We start from the raw sequence: 16,605 nt of genomic DNA on the forward strand, positions 1-16,605 counted from the left end.
CAAGATGAGAGGAAAATTGACATGCTCATGTTCTGTTTATCATAAAAAAAATTTCTATTGACTTGTATTTCATTTATTTAATCATGTTTTACAGTTCTGTGAGATATTTTTGTTCATATTGTGCTGGATTTATAAGTCTTTTATTTTTGCATGGTATTGTAAATGGTAACTTTTAGCATTTTCATTCCAAGTTTTCATTGCAGGTATAAAGAAAATTCATCAAATGTTTTGTAGTGACTTTGTATTTTATTTCTTTTTTGTCTTCATCTGGTGTCATGCAGACAGAATACTCGGGGCTTGCCGTCTTCCTTGGTGCATGTGAAATCACAGCCTGGCATATGTTAAGTAGGAATGTTCATTGATTCGCCCAGTGGAGCAGCAGGGGCCACTGGGAACCCAGCGCTCTACAGAACTGGCATGTCCTGCGTTACTACTAGGGCCTGCAGGTGGCGCCCAAACGTGCTGTGGCCGTCCCACCTGGTGCGCATGTGCAGGTTCCCTCTTATGTCTTGCCTGCTGCTTTCTCTGTGAGGACTGGAGTGCCGTTTTCATTGGGTGAGTGTTGAGGGGCCACTGCTGTACCTTGGGGCACTTTGAAGCTTCATCCACAGAGAGGAAAAGGAGCCAGGCTGTGTATCCCTGAGAGCTGAGAAGGGGCTTCAGGAGGCTTCTCCAGGACACATCTAGAAAACAGCGGTGGGTACACTCTCGTGTTCTGGACTGCTCTCGGGTGGGTTCTTCACTTCCCCACCTGATGCTTTAGGAAAATGCATGAAAGCATCTCTCATGGATGCATCTAATGTATAGAGATCAGACTACACTGTCCAGTTTCCCCAGATTCAGGATTGCGTGTGGGAGATACGCCAGAGCACACAGATAGACATACACACACTCAGCAGGAAGAATATGGAGAGTGTGTCAGGATTCCACGGTGCTGAGTTAGGCACGGGCCAGAGGAGGGACGAGACCCAGTGATGCTTGAGGTGGAGCAGAGTGTGAGCATCTGTGGACCTGCTTTCCCTCATGGCAAACTGTCCTCTCCCTTTTGTTGAGATAACATTTAGGTAGTCACAGGCACCCCTAAGGAAGTACCTTAGATGCACATTATTTCAAGGGTTAGGATGTTACCAGTTCATTAGCCTTTTACTTTGCTGTATTTAATGGGAGTGAACTTTTTACTAGTGTGAGTTATTTATGATAACACTGCTATGTCTCGTTTTCATTTGAGAGAATGGCTGTGGGTAGCTGATCCCATACTAAGGTGAGGTGGAGTTTCATGAGGATGAACAGAATTCAGTGGATAAAGCACTGTCCAGATGCCCCTAGAATTCACAATAGCAAAACCTGCATACACTTGAATCCTCCAGTGTCTGGTTCCTTGATATTCCACAACATTATATGCAATGGGAAGTATTATATGTCTTTGATAGTAAGTACTATCATACTTTTCTTACATTCAGCTGTACTGAGACTTACAGCATCAGAGTCATTTAAAGATAAACAGTGATACCCAGTGTTGTGTGTCAGGCTGAAATCCACAGGCGAGGCGGCCCTCTGGCAGGTGATGGTGATTTCTGGGAGAGGTTTCAGATGCTTGAACGGATGGTTACAATACTGCAAGGGAAGATTTAAAGGATATCAAGACTAGATTAGATGCATCTTGGTTGGCCTGAAGCTCAACAGGAGCAGCTTTTGGATTATACACTGATATGGTTACAAACTTTATTGTGATGGTTTGCACAAACTTGTGCATAGTGCCTTGCCTCTAGAGAAACAGTGAAGCCAGAGTTCACAACTGTGATGACCACGAAATCAATAATGAATCAGGCACAGGACAAGTTTAGAAAGTCAGTCTCTGGGTAAAGGCTGATTAATAGGTACTAATTTACAGCTAGATAGGAATAAGAAGTTCTGCAGGCGGTTCTGACTGTGGAGTAGCCTTCTATTTGCCACTTTCTTTATATAAAACACTGTTGTCTTCACGTTGTTGGCTCGTGACTGATTTCTTTGTCTTGGCACACAGGAGTCCCAAGTGGTTCTGTATCAGCTTCCCAGCAACCACGAAGAGACTCCTGAGGACAACCTGGGCCCCAGAATTAAGACTACAGGATACAGTTTGATGCTAAAGGATGGGTGAGTCAGGAACCTTCCTTGATGGTTCCCTTATTCCTTTCTTCTCCTTTGTGGTCTTTCCATTTGGGCATTAGCTTCTTCCACCTGATCTCCCCCTGGAAGCTGCCCCGTATGCTTTGGGATAGTTGGCTTTGGATTGGTTTGGAAAGACCCATGGTTTAAGGAAATCTACTTTCTCTGCGGATGATTCATGTCCCTACTTGGTGGGGAACAACTTGCCTTTTAGCTTGGTATTTCATGTTGGGATTGCTCCAAGCACCCTTGCTTTCTTTGGCTCCTTGCCTCTCAAACAGGTCAGGTCCCCTTGGACATTGAGTAAGGATCTGGATCCTCTCTGAGGTTTTTGCCCCTTTCTTCTTGTCCTGTCACTTTAATTATCTCTCACTACTCTCCCCTGGATCTAACATCTCCTGATGTCACATCTTGGTTGCCTGCTACTCACATATTCCCCATCTTTGAAGCATGCTAACTCTGTCTCTTGTAGACATAGTGGTAGTTACTGCCTTGAGGTGACTTTTCTCCACTCACTGAAAGCACCGTCTCTCATACACTGTACCCTGGCCTGAGATACCATGGAGATCTCTTGTACTTCTTCCTTTTGCTTTCAGTCCACTACTCTGACGTACACTGCCTCTGGGCTGAGGGCCATTATCTTTGTGCGGTGAACAGACCCAAATTCGATTGTTGCATGGTTTTTTCCAACCCTGGTCTGGATACTTGCAGCTGCTGAAAGCATCTACTTTTTTCTCTTCCTGTCAATTTTCCCGCCCAATTAATTGGCAAAATGGTGACTCCCCCAAGTGGAGGCATTCTTATGAGCTCCTAGCTCAGGCAGCAAGAATAAGAAGCCAGGGGATTGCATTTTCTGCCTCTCAAGACAACCATCAAATCCCTGCTCCCCATCCACTCTCATGAGCTTGGCAGTTTTAAGCTTTGCCCTTTAAGACAGACTGGGGATGGAGCTGGTCGGACTGTTTGAGTCTGTGTTTCATTCTCTATGTCTGATCTGACAATAAGCAAAAAAAAAAAATTGGGACAATCTTCTGAGGACTCCAGCTAATTTCATTAGGAATTTGTGGAAGTAACTCTTTGTTTTGACTACACCAAACATGCAACTATTGCCATTTCACTGGTGCAGTATTGAAAAGAAACAACACATAATCAATAAGGCTAAATAGTGGCCCTACTCTTGCTGCTTTAAGTCCAGCCCATACCATCTACAGGACAGGTAGAGATGTCAGTGAGCCTGCTGGAATTGCCCAATGTGCTTCAACGATAGGGAGCATCAGGACCACATGATAACTTGCCCAGTAGAATGAAATGTTCAGCTAAGCCAGCCAGTTACTAAGAGGTGAGAGAGGCTACCCAAGATACATATAAAAACCCTACCATGTTTCAGAGCTGCCTAACAAAGGTCTTTAGAAAATACACCAACACAGATCCTACTTACCCCAAGGGCAAGCCCTTACAGCCATGCACTTCAGTAATCAAGCAGCCCTCAGATGTCAGGTAAAAAGCAGGTGCAGGACCCCAGACATGCTTAGCAGGACTCACAGGGATGATTTCCCAAGTATCTGACAGTAGGTGTAGAGCAGAGGGAATGGACAGAGATAAAAGTAGTGCATGAAAGGCCCAGGTGACGGATGTTGCCTTGGGCACTGGACCACCTCAGGGTTACCCCTCCTGGAGACTGAGGACAAAGCCAGAGCCTAAAGCAGAGCCCAGGCTTAGGGCCCTCAGCCTGTTGGCCACTGAGTCTAAACCAGTGTGCCATTTGCAAAAGCAAAGGAAATTGGAAGAAGGATTGTTCTTGACCCCAATGAGAAATGGAGACCACTGGACTACTGATGGCTAAAAGATCTGAGGGCTGATTGAGTCACGGTCTCCCAGTGGCTCCAGCTGGACTGCTAACCATCATTTTGGAGACTTGCTCGGGTAACCGTTGACATGGCAGGTAACAAAATTAAATTTTTGTCAGATACTGGAGGCCCTCATGTGTTCTAACCCAATTCTTGTTTATGATTTCCTGCATCATTGCAGGGATAGATGGCTGACCAAAGAGAAAGTGTTTATTATACTTTAGATTGTTTTATTGACTCCCAACAGTGCCCCGAGGGTTTTGTATAAGCCTGAATGCTCAGTTCCCCTACTAGGTAGAGCTCCCTTGTCTAATGACTGTCATAGTAGGACACACCTCTAGTCCTGTGTCAGGACCATTTTTTCTTGATTGCCCTAGCTACCTGTATACACTCTGCTGTAGCTCTTTCTCTGAACTCTGGCTATATTGCCTCCCAAGTGGATCTATCTGTATGGAAAGTGGAGATCCCAGAAAGAAGGGCTAGTAGGGAAATCCCTGTAAAAAATCTCACTAGGGGCCAGTGCCATGATGTGATGGGTTAAGCTGCTGCCTGCAGCACCGGCATCCCATATGGGTGTCAGTTTGTGTCCCAGCTGATCCACTTCTGATCCGCCCCCCTATTAATTCACCTGGGAAAGCAGTAGAAGGTGGCTCAAGTGCTTGGGCCCCTGTATCCACGTGGGAGACCTGAAAGAAGCTCTTGGCTCCTGGCTTCATCCTGGCCCAGTCCTAGCTGTTGTAACCATTTGGGGAGTGGACCAGCAAATGGAACTCTCTCTCTCTCTCTCTCTCTCTCTCTCTCTCTCTCTGCCTTTAATATAAATAATCTTTTTAAAAAATCTCACTGTAATTAGATGCTAAATATAGCTACAAAGGCAAGACCCCATAAAACCTGAGATCTCTACAGGCATTAAACTATTCATAGAAAAATATCTAAAACATGGGCTACTTAAGCCTTGCCACAATGGGCACCAGATGTTGCTATGGATTCATTCTGAGAGGAGGAGCACAGTGGGGGCAAGAGACATGGAGTCACGACACAAACACTGGGAGTTGGGTGAAAGCAGACCAGAGGCAAGCAGCCCGTAGACTCGTTTATTTCAGTTGGTACAACAGCTTATATAGCTGAGGCAGCCAGTCCTGTCAAGGGGCAGATTGGCTTCTTTGCCAGGTGGGTTCCGAAGCCATTCGTGAATAACTGATGCGTGCTTGCAAGCAGCCATCTTGGTGCAGCCTTCTCATTTCACCACAAACCCCAATACAATACTCCAAATCTCCCAGTACAAAACCCCATGGGTAATACAGACTTGTGCTTTTATTCATTTATTGATTTGTAACTCAACAGAATTGTTTTATAACTTGGTTCTTTTACAATTCCAGACCATAAATAAGAATGGTTCATCAGAATTCTGTTCACTATTCACTAGGTTGTATTTTTGGAAAATAATTTTAACACTGAACTTTTGCATTTGATTATCCTCATATCTTTGTTTTGTATTTCATTAATTTTTGCTCTGAAAAATACTTACTCTGTTTCCTCTACTTTTATCTATGTTTATTCTCTGGTTCATTTGTAAGCATTATGTTTGATAATCAATGCTTCTAAATGTTCTTATTTTTCTAATATATACATTTGCTGGTATAATTTTCTTTTACTTCTCTTTATGTATTTATTTATTAGCAGAGTCACTAGACCTTTCTTATGTATAGCAGTTCCATTATCCATTAATTCTAGGTAGATTTTTAAATACTGCTCTTATATTCATTATTTATTGTGTATTTTTTTTCAACTTCCAAATATATGGGTTGTAACTTTTTAAGTATTGATCTTTTATTTAATTGAACTAAGATCAATTAAATAGTTTGTATAAATTACATTGTTTGAATATTTTGGAGTATAATCTATTAGTAATTATAGCAAATATTTTTATAGCTTTTGTGTGTCTGGCACTGGACCAAGAAGCTTGAATATGTTGTCATTTAATCATATTAACAATTAGGAAGATATATATCCCACATCTATGTCATGTTTTACAGTGCAGGTGGCTGAAAGTAAGATGAAATTGGTGGAGATGATTGGTTTTAAAATAGTATTTAATAGCTCCATGGTAGTCTATAAAAGCCTAAAGCAAAGATGGAGCAAAATGTATGCAAAACAGATATCTCATGCTGAGAAAATGTCTGCACTGACTATGCTAATTTTTCCCATTACTAAGAATGGGACAATGTACCATAAATCAAAGTCAGTATCAGCTCAAGTGGAAGGGAATGCGTTGCAGTGAGACCGAAGTAAAAGAGAAAACTTCACTTTAGGTGACACAGTGAATGATACAATAAACAAAATGTGGACAAGCAATAATAAAACTTGAGAAAGCTATAAACAAATAAGACAACAGAAAATATGTGAATGTCAGTATTTATGTTTGTTTTAACTGTCAGACACTATTCTCCTCCTGACTGGATCCCTGGCTGTAGTCTCCTGTCACCTAAACTGACTGCAATGGAAGGGAAACAGTTTTTCCTGCAAGCATCACAAAGGACAATGCAGGACCCAGGACACAGTATACCTCCCTGAGGAGACCAGGGAGATGCCAGCAGCAGTCTGCAGACAAATTTTCTTACTCCATTATCCAGAGGCGATCCCTAGACTCCTAATGTTCCATGCTTATGGTAAGCGAGACATGTACCAAATGAACACCAGAGAAAATAGTAAACTTCAAAATCTAGAAAAAATAGAATTACTTCAAAAGATATAAAACTGAATTCAACTAAGGTATTTTTATTAGAAATGTGACTTTAAAAAATTGAGTGACCTTTCTTAATTTCTTAATTATTTTAAATTTAAAAAGGTTTCTAATATATCTGATATAACATATCTCAACTAAATAGATTAAAATGAACTGTTATACTAAATATAACAATTTAGTTTGGAATATGATCTGGTTTGGTGGCAGGAAAATTTATAAAACCATGTTTTAATGATGAATTAATTAAAATTAAATCCACTCTATCATGAAGCCAACTATCAAAATAAAGAACTACACATTATACATATTCTCATGTTAATAAATAGTTTCCTAAGAAAGTATTATCAATCTGAGGTGCAGTCCTAACAAAAATAATTGTTGGATAGCAAGCCCAAAAATAAATTAATGCATTTACAGCCAACCGATTTTTGATAAAGGTGCTTAGTACACACAATGTGAAGAGAACTTTTTTTTGATAGGTAGAGTTATAGACAGTGAGAGAGAGAGACAGAGAGAAAGGTCTTCCTTCCGTTGGTTCACTCCCCAAATGGCCACTAAGGCCGAGACTGCGCCAACCCAAAGCCAGGAGCCAGGCGCCTCCTCCTGGTCTCCCATGAGGGTGCAGAGCCCAAGCACTTGGGCCATCCCCCACTGCCCTCCCGGGCCACAACAGAGAGCTGGACTGGAAGAGGAGCAGCCAGGACTAGAACCCGGTGCCCATATGGGATGCCAGCACTGCAGGTGGAGGATTAACCAAGTGAGCCATGGTGCCGGCCCCAAAAAGAACAGTTTTTTTTTTTTCAATAAATGACAGGGTAAAACTGCACATCTACAAGCAGAAACATATAGATCTCTACCTCTCATTGTAATCAAAAATCAACTCAAACTAGATTAAGATTTGTGAAAGATTTAAAACTGTGAAACTACTAGAAGAAAACACAAGGTATATGCTTCATGATATTGATCTGGGCAATTGTACTTTGGATATGACACCCAGAGCACAAACTACAAAACCAAAATAGGCAAATGGGATTACATCGAATTGCACATTTTCTGTTCAGCATAGGGGATGGTGAGCAAAGTGAAAAGACACACTACAGAACAGGGAAAAATACTTGGCAACTATGCATCTGATAGGGAGCTAACATAAACAATTGTGTGAGAAATGCAAAGAGCTCAATTGCAAGCAAAAAAAAAATCTGACCAAAAAATGGAAAAGGCTTAAAAAGACATTTTTCCAAAGAATACATACAAGTGAAAAAAAATATGTGAAGAAGTTCTCAATGTCACTCTTCATCAAACACATGCATATTAAAATCACAAGAAAGCATCTTCTCACCCCAATTTAAATGAATATTTTTACAAAGACAAACAATATGAAATAAGACGCACTGACACATAAGACAAATATCACCTGTTCCCCCTCAAGTGTGGACACTAAACAAAAGAAACTTACCACAATATCAAATGGCAATTCCTAGAGGCATGTGGAGAGGGCAGAGGAGGAAAAGATACAGGGAAGCGGGATAATGAGTACCAGATCAGAGTCAGATTGAAAGAACAGATTTTTGGTGTTACACAGCCTGGTAAGGTGACGCTACTTCACAATAACTCAGTATAGAGAGGAGCCTGAAGGATCGACAGGGTGAAAATTATTGACTACTGTGGAGCGATATGCATTGAATACCTGTGTCAAAGTGTCTCACTGTACTCCATACATAATTGAAATTAGACTTCGTATATTTTTAGAAAGTTCATGACAAGATTGCAGATAGATTTTTTTTTTTTGCTTTTAAAGAATTCATTAAGGGCAGAGCCAAGATGGCGGAATAGTAAGGGCGTGCACTGATAGTCCGGGAAAATTTAGTTTAATAAAAGTGGAGTTACGGTAGCCTCAGAAAAAGGATCAGGAAAAATTGCAGAGGAAACTCTTCCGGATCTAGTGGCTGTGACTTGGAGGACCTATGGGGAGAACAAGGTCGCCCACCGCGTGGAAGCCAAGCCGCGGGAACCGCAGGGTCTGCGCGCCAGTGCTGGAAGGGGAGTGGATGTGACACAGACGACCAGCGGGGAGAGCAGGGACGCCCAGGGCTCCGAGTCCACACCGGCGCTGTAAGGGGAGGTGAGCTCAGTAACCCGAGACATTGGCGGGGAAACGGCAGACAGAATCTAGAGGGAAGCGGGCTTGAGGCGGGAAAGTTCACCAGACTGACTACAGGAGAGAAGGGAAAAAAAAAAGGTGGGGGTTACTGGTACAGGCAAGTTTGTCTCCGCCAACCTTGCAAAGGCGAGCAAGAGACAGAGCAGGCCCCACTCGGGATATACATAACAAAAGGGTAGAGCTAAGGAACTGAGGCACTACAATTCAGTAGCCTAGGCAACCCAGTGGGAGTCCGCAGGAGAAACAGAGCCTACACAGACTCTTTGGGTAGAAGCCAGAGATCGGAAGCTAAATACCATCAATTCTGATCAGCCATGCAGTATTACTTAGCTCCTGAATAAAAAAAAATAAAATAAATAAAAAGAGAGAGATTTACCACGCATAACCTGAGGGTGTCACCTTTGCACACCCGTAACGCAGAAGAACCAAGCAGAGCTTTCAAGCCACACCCTTCTCAAGCCTCCAAGGCTCCGCCAACAGCAGACAGTCCACTTAACACAGACATAGTATATATATATAAAAAAAAAAAGCTCACACTGAGGGAAGAAGAATCAACAATGCCAAGCAACAAACACAAAAATCGAGGGAACAAGATCAACGATGACACTATGACGCCTCCAAATAAACAAAACACCCCAAGCCAAGATTATGAAGACGATAAGGTAGAAGAAATGCAAGATACGGATTTCAAAAAGTATATGATAAGAACATTTAGAAGTTTTCAAAAGCAAATCCTTGAACTACAGAAATCCTTCCTGGACAGGATTGAAAATCTCACTCATGAAAATGAAATTTTAAGGAAGAATCAAAATGAAACGCAGAAACTAGTAGAACAGGAAAGTGTGATAGTGAAGAGAAATCAAAATGAAATGAAGAGCTCAATAGATCAAATGACAAACACATTAGAAAGTCTAAAACACAGAGTCAGTGAAACAGAAGAGAGAATATCGGACTTAGAAGATAGAGCACAGGAAAACATACAGTCAAACCAAAGAAAAGAAGAGGAAATTAGAAATCTAAAAAATATTGTTGGGAATCTACAGGATACTATTAAAAAAACCAACATTCAAGTTCAAGGAATTGCTGAAGGCATGGAGAGAGAGAAAGGATTAGAAGGCCTTTTTAGTGAGATACTAGCAGAGAACTTTCCAGGTTGGAGAAAGACAGAGACATCCTAGTACAGGAAGCTCATAGAACCCCTAGTAAACATGACCAAAAGAGATCCTCACCACGACACGTTGTAATTAAACTCACCACAGTGAAACATAAAGAAAAGATCCTAAAATGTGCAAGAGAGAAACGTCAGATTACTCTCAGAGGATCTCCAATTAGACTCAGAGCAGACTTCTCATCAGAAACACTACAGGCTAGGAGGGAATGGCGAGACATAGCCCAGGTACTAAGAGAGAAAAATTGCCAGCCCAGAATATTATATCCTGCTAAGCTCTCATTTGTGAATGAAGGTGAAATAAAGACCTTAAATAGCAAACAGAAATTGAAAGACTTTGTGGCCACTCGTCCGGCCCTGCAAAAGATACTTAAAGATGTGCTACACTCAGAAACAGAAACACGGCCATCAATATAAAAGAAGGTAAAGGAAGAAAACCTACCAGTAAAAGAGCATGGGAAGCTCAAAGCATATACTAGAAAATATCTCCGGGAAAATGGCAGGGCAAAGTCACTATGTATCAATAGTCACATTAAACATGAATGGCCTGAACTGTCCAGTTAAAAGATTGGCTCAAAGAACACAACCCAACTATTTGTTGCCTACAAGAAACACATCTCTCTAACAAAGATGCATGCAGACTGAAAGTGAAAGGTTGGAAAAAGATATTCCATGCCAACAGAAACAAAAAAAAAGCAAGTGTAGCCACCTTAATATCAGACAAAATAGACTTTAATACAAAAACTGTTAAGAGAGACAAAGAGGGGCACTATATAATGATTAAGGGATCAATTCAACAGGAAGATGTAACTATTATAAATGTATATGCACCTAATTACAGGGCACCGGTCTATTTAAAAGATATGTTAAGGGACTTAAAGGGAGATTTAGATTCCAATACAATAGTACTGGGGGACTTCAATACTCCACTCTCAGAAATAGACAGATCATCCGGACAGAAGATCAACAAGGAAACAGCAGATTTATTTGACACTATAGCCCAAATGGATCTAACAAATATCTACAGAACTTTCAATCCTACATCTAAAGACTTCACATTCTTCTCAGCAGTGCATGGAACCTTCTCTAGGATTGATCACATACTAGGCCATAAAGTAAGTCTCAGCAAATTTAAAAGAATTAGAATCATACCATGCAGCTTCTCAGACCACAGCGGAATGAAGCTGGAAATTAGCAACTCCGGAAACCCTAGAAAGTATGCAAACACATGGAGACTGAACAACATGCTCCTGAATGAACACTGGGTCATTCAAGAAATCAAAAGAGAAATCAAAAACTTTCTAGAAGTAAATGAGGATCACAACACAACATATCAAAACTTATGGGATACGGCAAAAGCAGTATTGAGAGGCAAATTTAAGCAATAGGTGCCTATATCAAGAAATTGCAAAGGTACCAAATAAATGACCTTTCAGCGCATCTCAAGAATCTAGAAAATCTGCAGCAAAACAGACCCAAATCTAGTAAGGTAAGAGAAATAATCAAAATCAGAGAAGAAATCAGCAGGATTGAATCCAAAAAAACATGACAAAAAATCAGCCAAGCGAAGAGCTGGTTTTTTGAAAAAATAAACAAAATTGACACCGCATTGGTCCAACAAACTAAAAAAAAGAAAAGACCCAAATCAATAAAATCAGAGATGAAAAAGGAAACGTAACAACAGACACCACAGAAATAAAAAGAATCATCAGAAATTACTACAAGGACTTATATGCCAGCAAACAGGAAAATCTATCAAAAATGGATAGATTCCTGGACACATGCAATCTACCAAAATTGAACCATGAAGACATAGAAAAACTAAATAGACCCATAAATGAAACAGAAATTGAAACAGTAATAAAGGCCCTCCCAACAAAGAAAAGCCCAGGACCAGATGGATTCAATGCTGAATTCTACCAGACATTTAAAGAAGAACTGACTCCAATTCTTCTCAAACTATTCAGAACAATCGAAAAAAAGGGAATCCTCCCAAATTCTTTTTATGAAGCCAGCATCACCTTAATTCCTAAGCCGGAAAAAGATGCAGCACTGAAAGAGAATTACAGACCAATATCCCTGATGAACATAGATGCAAAAATCCTCAATAAAATTCTGGCCAATAGAATGCAACAACACATCAGAAAGATCATCCACCCAGACCAAGTGGGATTTATCCCTGGTATGCAGGGATGGTTTAATGTGTGCAAGACAATCAATGTGATACACATTAACAGACTGCAGAAGAAAAACCATATGATTATCTCAATAGATGCAGAGAAAGCATTCGATAAAATTCAACACCCTTTCATGATGAAAACTCTAAGCAAATTGGGTATAGAAGGAACATTCCTCAATATAATCAAAGCAGTTTATGAAAAACCCACGGCCAGCATCCTATTGAATGGGAAAAAGTTGGAAGCATTTCCACTGAGAACTGGCACCAGACAGGGATGCCCACTCTCACCACTGCTATTTAACGTACCTCTGGAAGTTTTGGCCAGTGATATTAGGCAAGAAAAAGAAATTAAATGAATACAAATTGAGAAGGAAGAAGTCAAACTATCCCTCTTTGCAGATGATATGATTCTTTACTTAGAGGATCCAAAGAACTCTACTAAGAGACTATTGGAACTCATAGAGGAGTTTGGCAAAGTGGCAGGATATAAAATCAATGCACAAAAATCAACAGCCTTTGTATACACAGGCAATGCCATGGCTGAGAAAGAACTGCTAAGATCAATCCCATTCACAATAGCTACAAAAACAATCAAATACCTTGGAATAAACTTAACCAAGCACATTAAAGATCTCTACGATGAGAATTACAAAATCTTAAAGAAACAGAAGAGGATACCAAAAAATGGAAAAATCTTCCATGCTCATGGATTGGAAGAATCAATGTCATCAAAATGTCCATTCTCCCAAAAGCAATTTATAGATTCAATGCAATCCCAATCAAGATACCAAAGACATTCTTCTCAGACCTGGAAAAAATGATGCTGAAATTCATATGGAGGCAAAAGAGATCTCAGACAGCTAAAGCAATCTTGTACAACAAAAACAAAGCCAGAGGCAGCACAATACCAAATTTCAGGTCATATTATAGGGCAGTTGTAATCAAAACAGCATGGTACTGGTACAGAAACAGATGGATAGACCAATGGAACAGAATTGAAACACCAGAAATCAACCCAAACATCTACAGCCAACTTATATTTGATCAAGGATCTAAAACCAATTCCTGGAGCAAGGACAGTCTATTCAATAAATGGTGCTGGGAAAACTGGATTTCCATGTGCAGAAGCATGACGCAAGACCCCTACCTTACACCTTACACAAAAATTCAATCAACATGGATTAAAGACCTAAATCTATGACCCGACACCATCAAGTTATTAGAGAACATTGGAGAAACCCTTCAAGATATTGGCACAGGCAAAGAGTTTCTGGAAAAGACCCGGGAGGCACAGGCAGTCAAAGCCAAAATCAACTATTGGGATTGCATCAAATTGAGAAGTTTCTGTACTGTAAAAGAAACAGGAGAGTGAAGAGACAACCGACAGAATCGGAAAAAATATTTGCAAACTATGCAACAGATAAAGGGTTGATAACCAGAATCTACAAAGAGATCAAGAAACTCTACAAAAACAAAACACACCACCCACTTAAGAGATGGGCCAAGGAACTCAATAGACATTTTTCAAAAGAGGAAATCCAAATGGCCAACAGGCACATGAAAAAACATTCAAGATCACTAGTAATCAGGGAAATGCAAATCAAAACCACAATGAGGTTTCACCTCACCCCGGTTAGAATGGCTCACATACAGAAATCTACCAACAACAGATGCTGGTGAGGATGTGGGGGAAAAGGGACACTAACCCATTGTTGGTGGGAATGCAAACTGGTCAAGCCACTATGGAAGTCAGTCTGGAGATTCCTCAGAAACCTGAAGATAACCCTACCATTCGACCCAGCCATCCCACTCCTTGGGATTTACCCAAAGGAATTTAAATTGGCAAACAAAAAAGCGGTCTGCACCCTAATGTTTATTGCAGCTCAATTCACAATAGCCAAGACCTGGAACCAACCTAAATGCCCATCAACGGTAGACTGGATAAAGAAATTATGGGATATGTACTCTTTAGAATACTATACCGCAGAAAAAAAAAAAAAAACAATGAAATCCGGTCCTTTGCAACAAAATGGAGGAATCTGGAACACATCATGCTGAGTGAACTAAGCCAGTCCCAAAGGGACAAATATCATATGTTCTCCCTGATCGGTGACAACTGACTAAACACCAAAAAGGAAACCTCCTGAAGTGAAATGGACACTGAGAAATGGTGACTTGATCAGCATAGCCCTGACTGTTAATGAACAACTTAATACGTTATCCCTCTTAGTAGTTTTTTTTCTGTTCTACTTAATATGACTGGTTTAATTCTGTAATTATCACACAGTTATTCTTAAGTGTTGAAATTTAATTGAAATGTGATCCCTTTTAAATATAAGAGTAAGAATAAGAGAGGGAAGAGATGTACAATTTGGGACATGTTCAAGCTGACTTGCCCCAAATGGTAGAGTTAGAAACATACTAGAGGATTCTAATTCAATCCCATCAAGGTGGCATGTACCAATGCCATCTCACTAGTCCAAGTGATCAATTTCAGTTCACAATTGATCATAATGAAAGGACTAAGAGTCAAAGGGATCACATAAACAAGTCAAGTGCCTGCTAATATTAACTGATGGAATAAATAAAGGGGAGAGTGATCCAACATGGGAAGCGAGATACACAGCAGACTCATAGAATGGCGGATGTCCTAAACAGCACTCTGGCCTCAGAATCAGCCCTAAAGGCATTTGGATCTGGCTGAAAAGCCATTGAGAGTATTTCAGGCATGGAAAGCCAAGACACTCTGGCAAAAAAAAAAAAGAAAAGAAAAATAAAAACCTAAATGAAAGATCTCTGTGAGTGAGATCCCAGTGGAAAGAACAGGTCTTCAAAGAAGGAGGTACCTTTCTCTGAAGGGAGGAGAGAACTTCTACTTTGACTATGACCTTTTCTAAATAAGATAAGAGTCAGTGAACTCAAAAGGCTTCCATAGCCTTGGAAACTCATGACTGGAGCATAGGGAGATTACTGATGCCATAAACAGGAGTGTCAATTTGTAAAGTCAACAACAGGAGTCACTGTGCACTTACTGCTCATGTAGGATCTCTGTCCGTAATGTGCTGTACATTGAGATTTAATGCTATAACTAGTACTCAAACAGTATTTTTCGCTTTGTGTTTCTTGTAGGTGCAAACTGTTGAAATCTTTACTTTATTCATACTGAACTGATCTTCTGTATATAAAGAAAATTGAAAATGAATCTTGGTATGAATGGAAAGGGAAAGAGAGTGGGAAAGGGGAGGGTTGCGGGTGGGAGGGAAGTCATTGGGTGGGGGAGCCAATGTAATCTATAAGCTTTACTTTGGAAATCTATATTCATTAAATAAAAGTTTTTTAAAAATGAAACAATGGAAAAAAAAGAATTCATTAAAACATTAGATCCTCAGGGTCACAGTAAATGCATGATAATTACTGCAACACAGTTCTCAATTCTCATGCTAATTTCATAGAAATAAAAAGATATCAGATTCCATGTTATTCATAGATGCAATCCTCAGAATATAATGTAATAGTTTATTTTGAAGTTGTTTTGAAATCCAGTTTTTCCATAATTTTTGTTTTCCACAAGATTGTTGAATATTGCATATACATATATAGATAGATAGATAGATTTAAAAATTTTGTAACAGAAGACATTTATCTTTTCATTCAGTTTTCTCAAGAATTTTTGAAGGATCCTCATGGATAAAGATCAAAAATTGGGGCTGGTGTTGTGGCATAGCCAGCTGTATTCTACCTGATGCACTTCTGAACCAGATCCCCAAGAAAAACAGCAGAAGTGTTTGAATCCCTGCCACTCATGTGGCGCAATCATATTAATTAGTTATACGTACATAGAGTATATAATGTAATTATATTAAGAATATGTACAAAAATAAATGGAGACCTGAATGAAGTTCTGGCTCCTGGCTTTGGCCAACCATGGCAACCATCTGAGGATGGAACCAGTGGATGGAGGATCTCTCTCTCTCTCTCTCTCTCTCTTTCTCTGTATGAATATATATATATATATATATATATATATATCCTCCTTCTGCTGTCTCTCCATTTATCTGTGTAGCTGTCTTTCAAATAAACAAATACATCTTTTAAAAAATATATACTTACCTTAATGAAAGGAATTTTATAAAGTGAATAATTATGCATTAAATCAAAAATCAGAAAAAGTATGAAAGATAACAATAATTACCAATTTTAACCCTATGAGAAATAAGAATTATCTTTTCTGCAAATAAGTGAAGAAAAAAGTGTTGGCTATTTTAAATTGATTTTTCCAATATCAAAGATATGAGAAGATGGGAAGGTAAGCTATAATTTGGATTTCTATGATTTATGAATAAATACCTGTATTCCACA

The 16,605-nt window shown here is 39.8% G+C and overlaps 2 long non-coding RNA genes across 4 annotated transcripts in view; one reads left to right on the forward strand and one right to left on the reverse strand.

Annotated features, from left to right (window-relative positions):
* Positions 1-16,605, forward strand: part of LOC149121296 (uncharacterized) — a 49,768-nt gene that overhangs the window by 19,377 nt on the left and 13,786 nt on the right. For all 3 annotated transcript variants that reach the window (XR_016223698.1, XR_016223699.1, XR_016223700.1), the window contains 2 exons: positions 282-555; positions 2,024-2,133. This is a non-coding gene — a long non-coding RNA (uncharacterized LOC149121296). The remainder of the gene's footprint in view (positions 1-281; positions 556-2,023; positions 2,134-16,605) is intronic.
* Positions 703-16,605, reverse strand: part of LOC149121298 (uncharacterized) — a 134,639-nt gene continuing 118,736 nt past the window's right edge. The window contains exon 4 of the long non-coding RNA XR_016223715.1: positions 703-1,614. This is a non-coding gene — a long non-coding RNA (uncharacterized LOC149121298). The remainder of the gene's footprint in view (positions 1,615-16,605) is intronic.

The sequence above is a fragment of the Oryctolagus cuniculus genome, chromosome 17 (assembly GCF_051225735.1).
Source record: "Oryctolagus cuniculus isolate XC-2025 breed Fujian yellow rabbit chromosome 17, ASM5122573v1, whole genome shotgun sequence".
NCBI classification, from domain to species: domain Eukaryota; kingdom Metazoa; phylum Chordata; class Mammalia; order Lagomorpha; family Leporidae; genus Oryctolagus; species Oryctolagus cuniculus.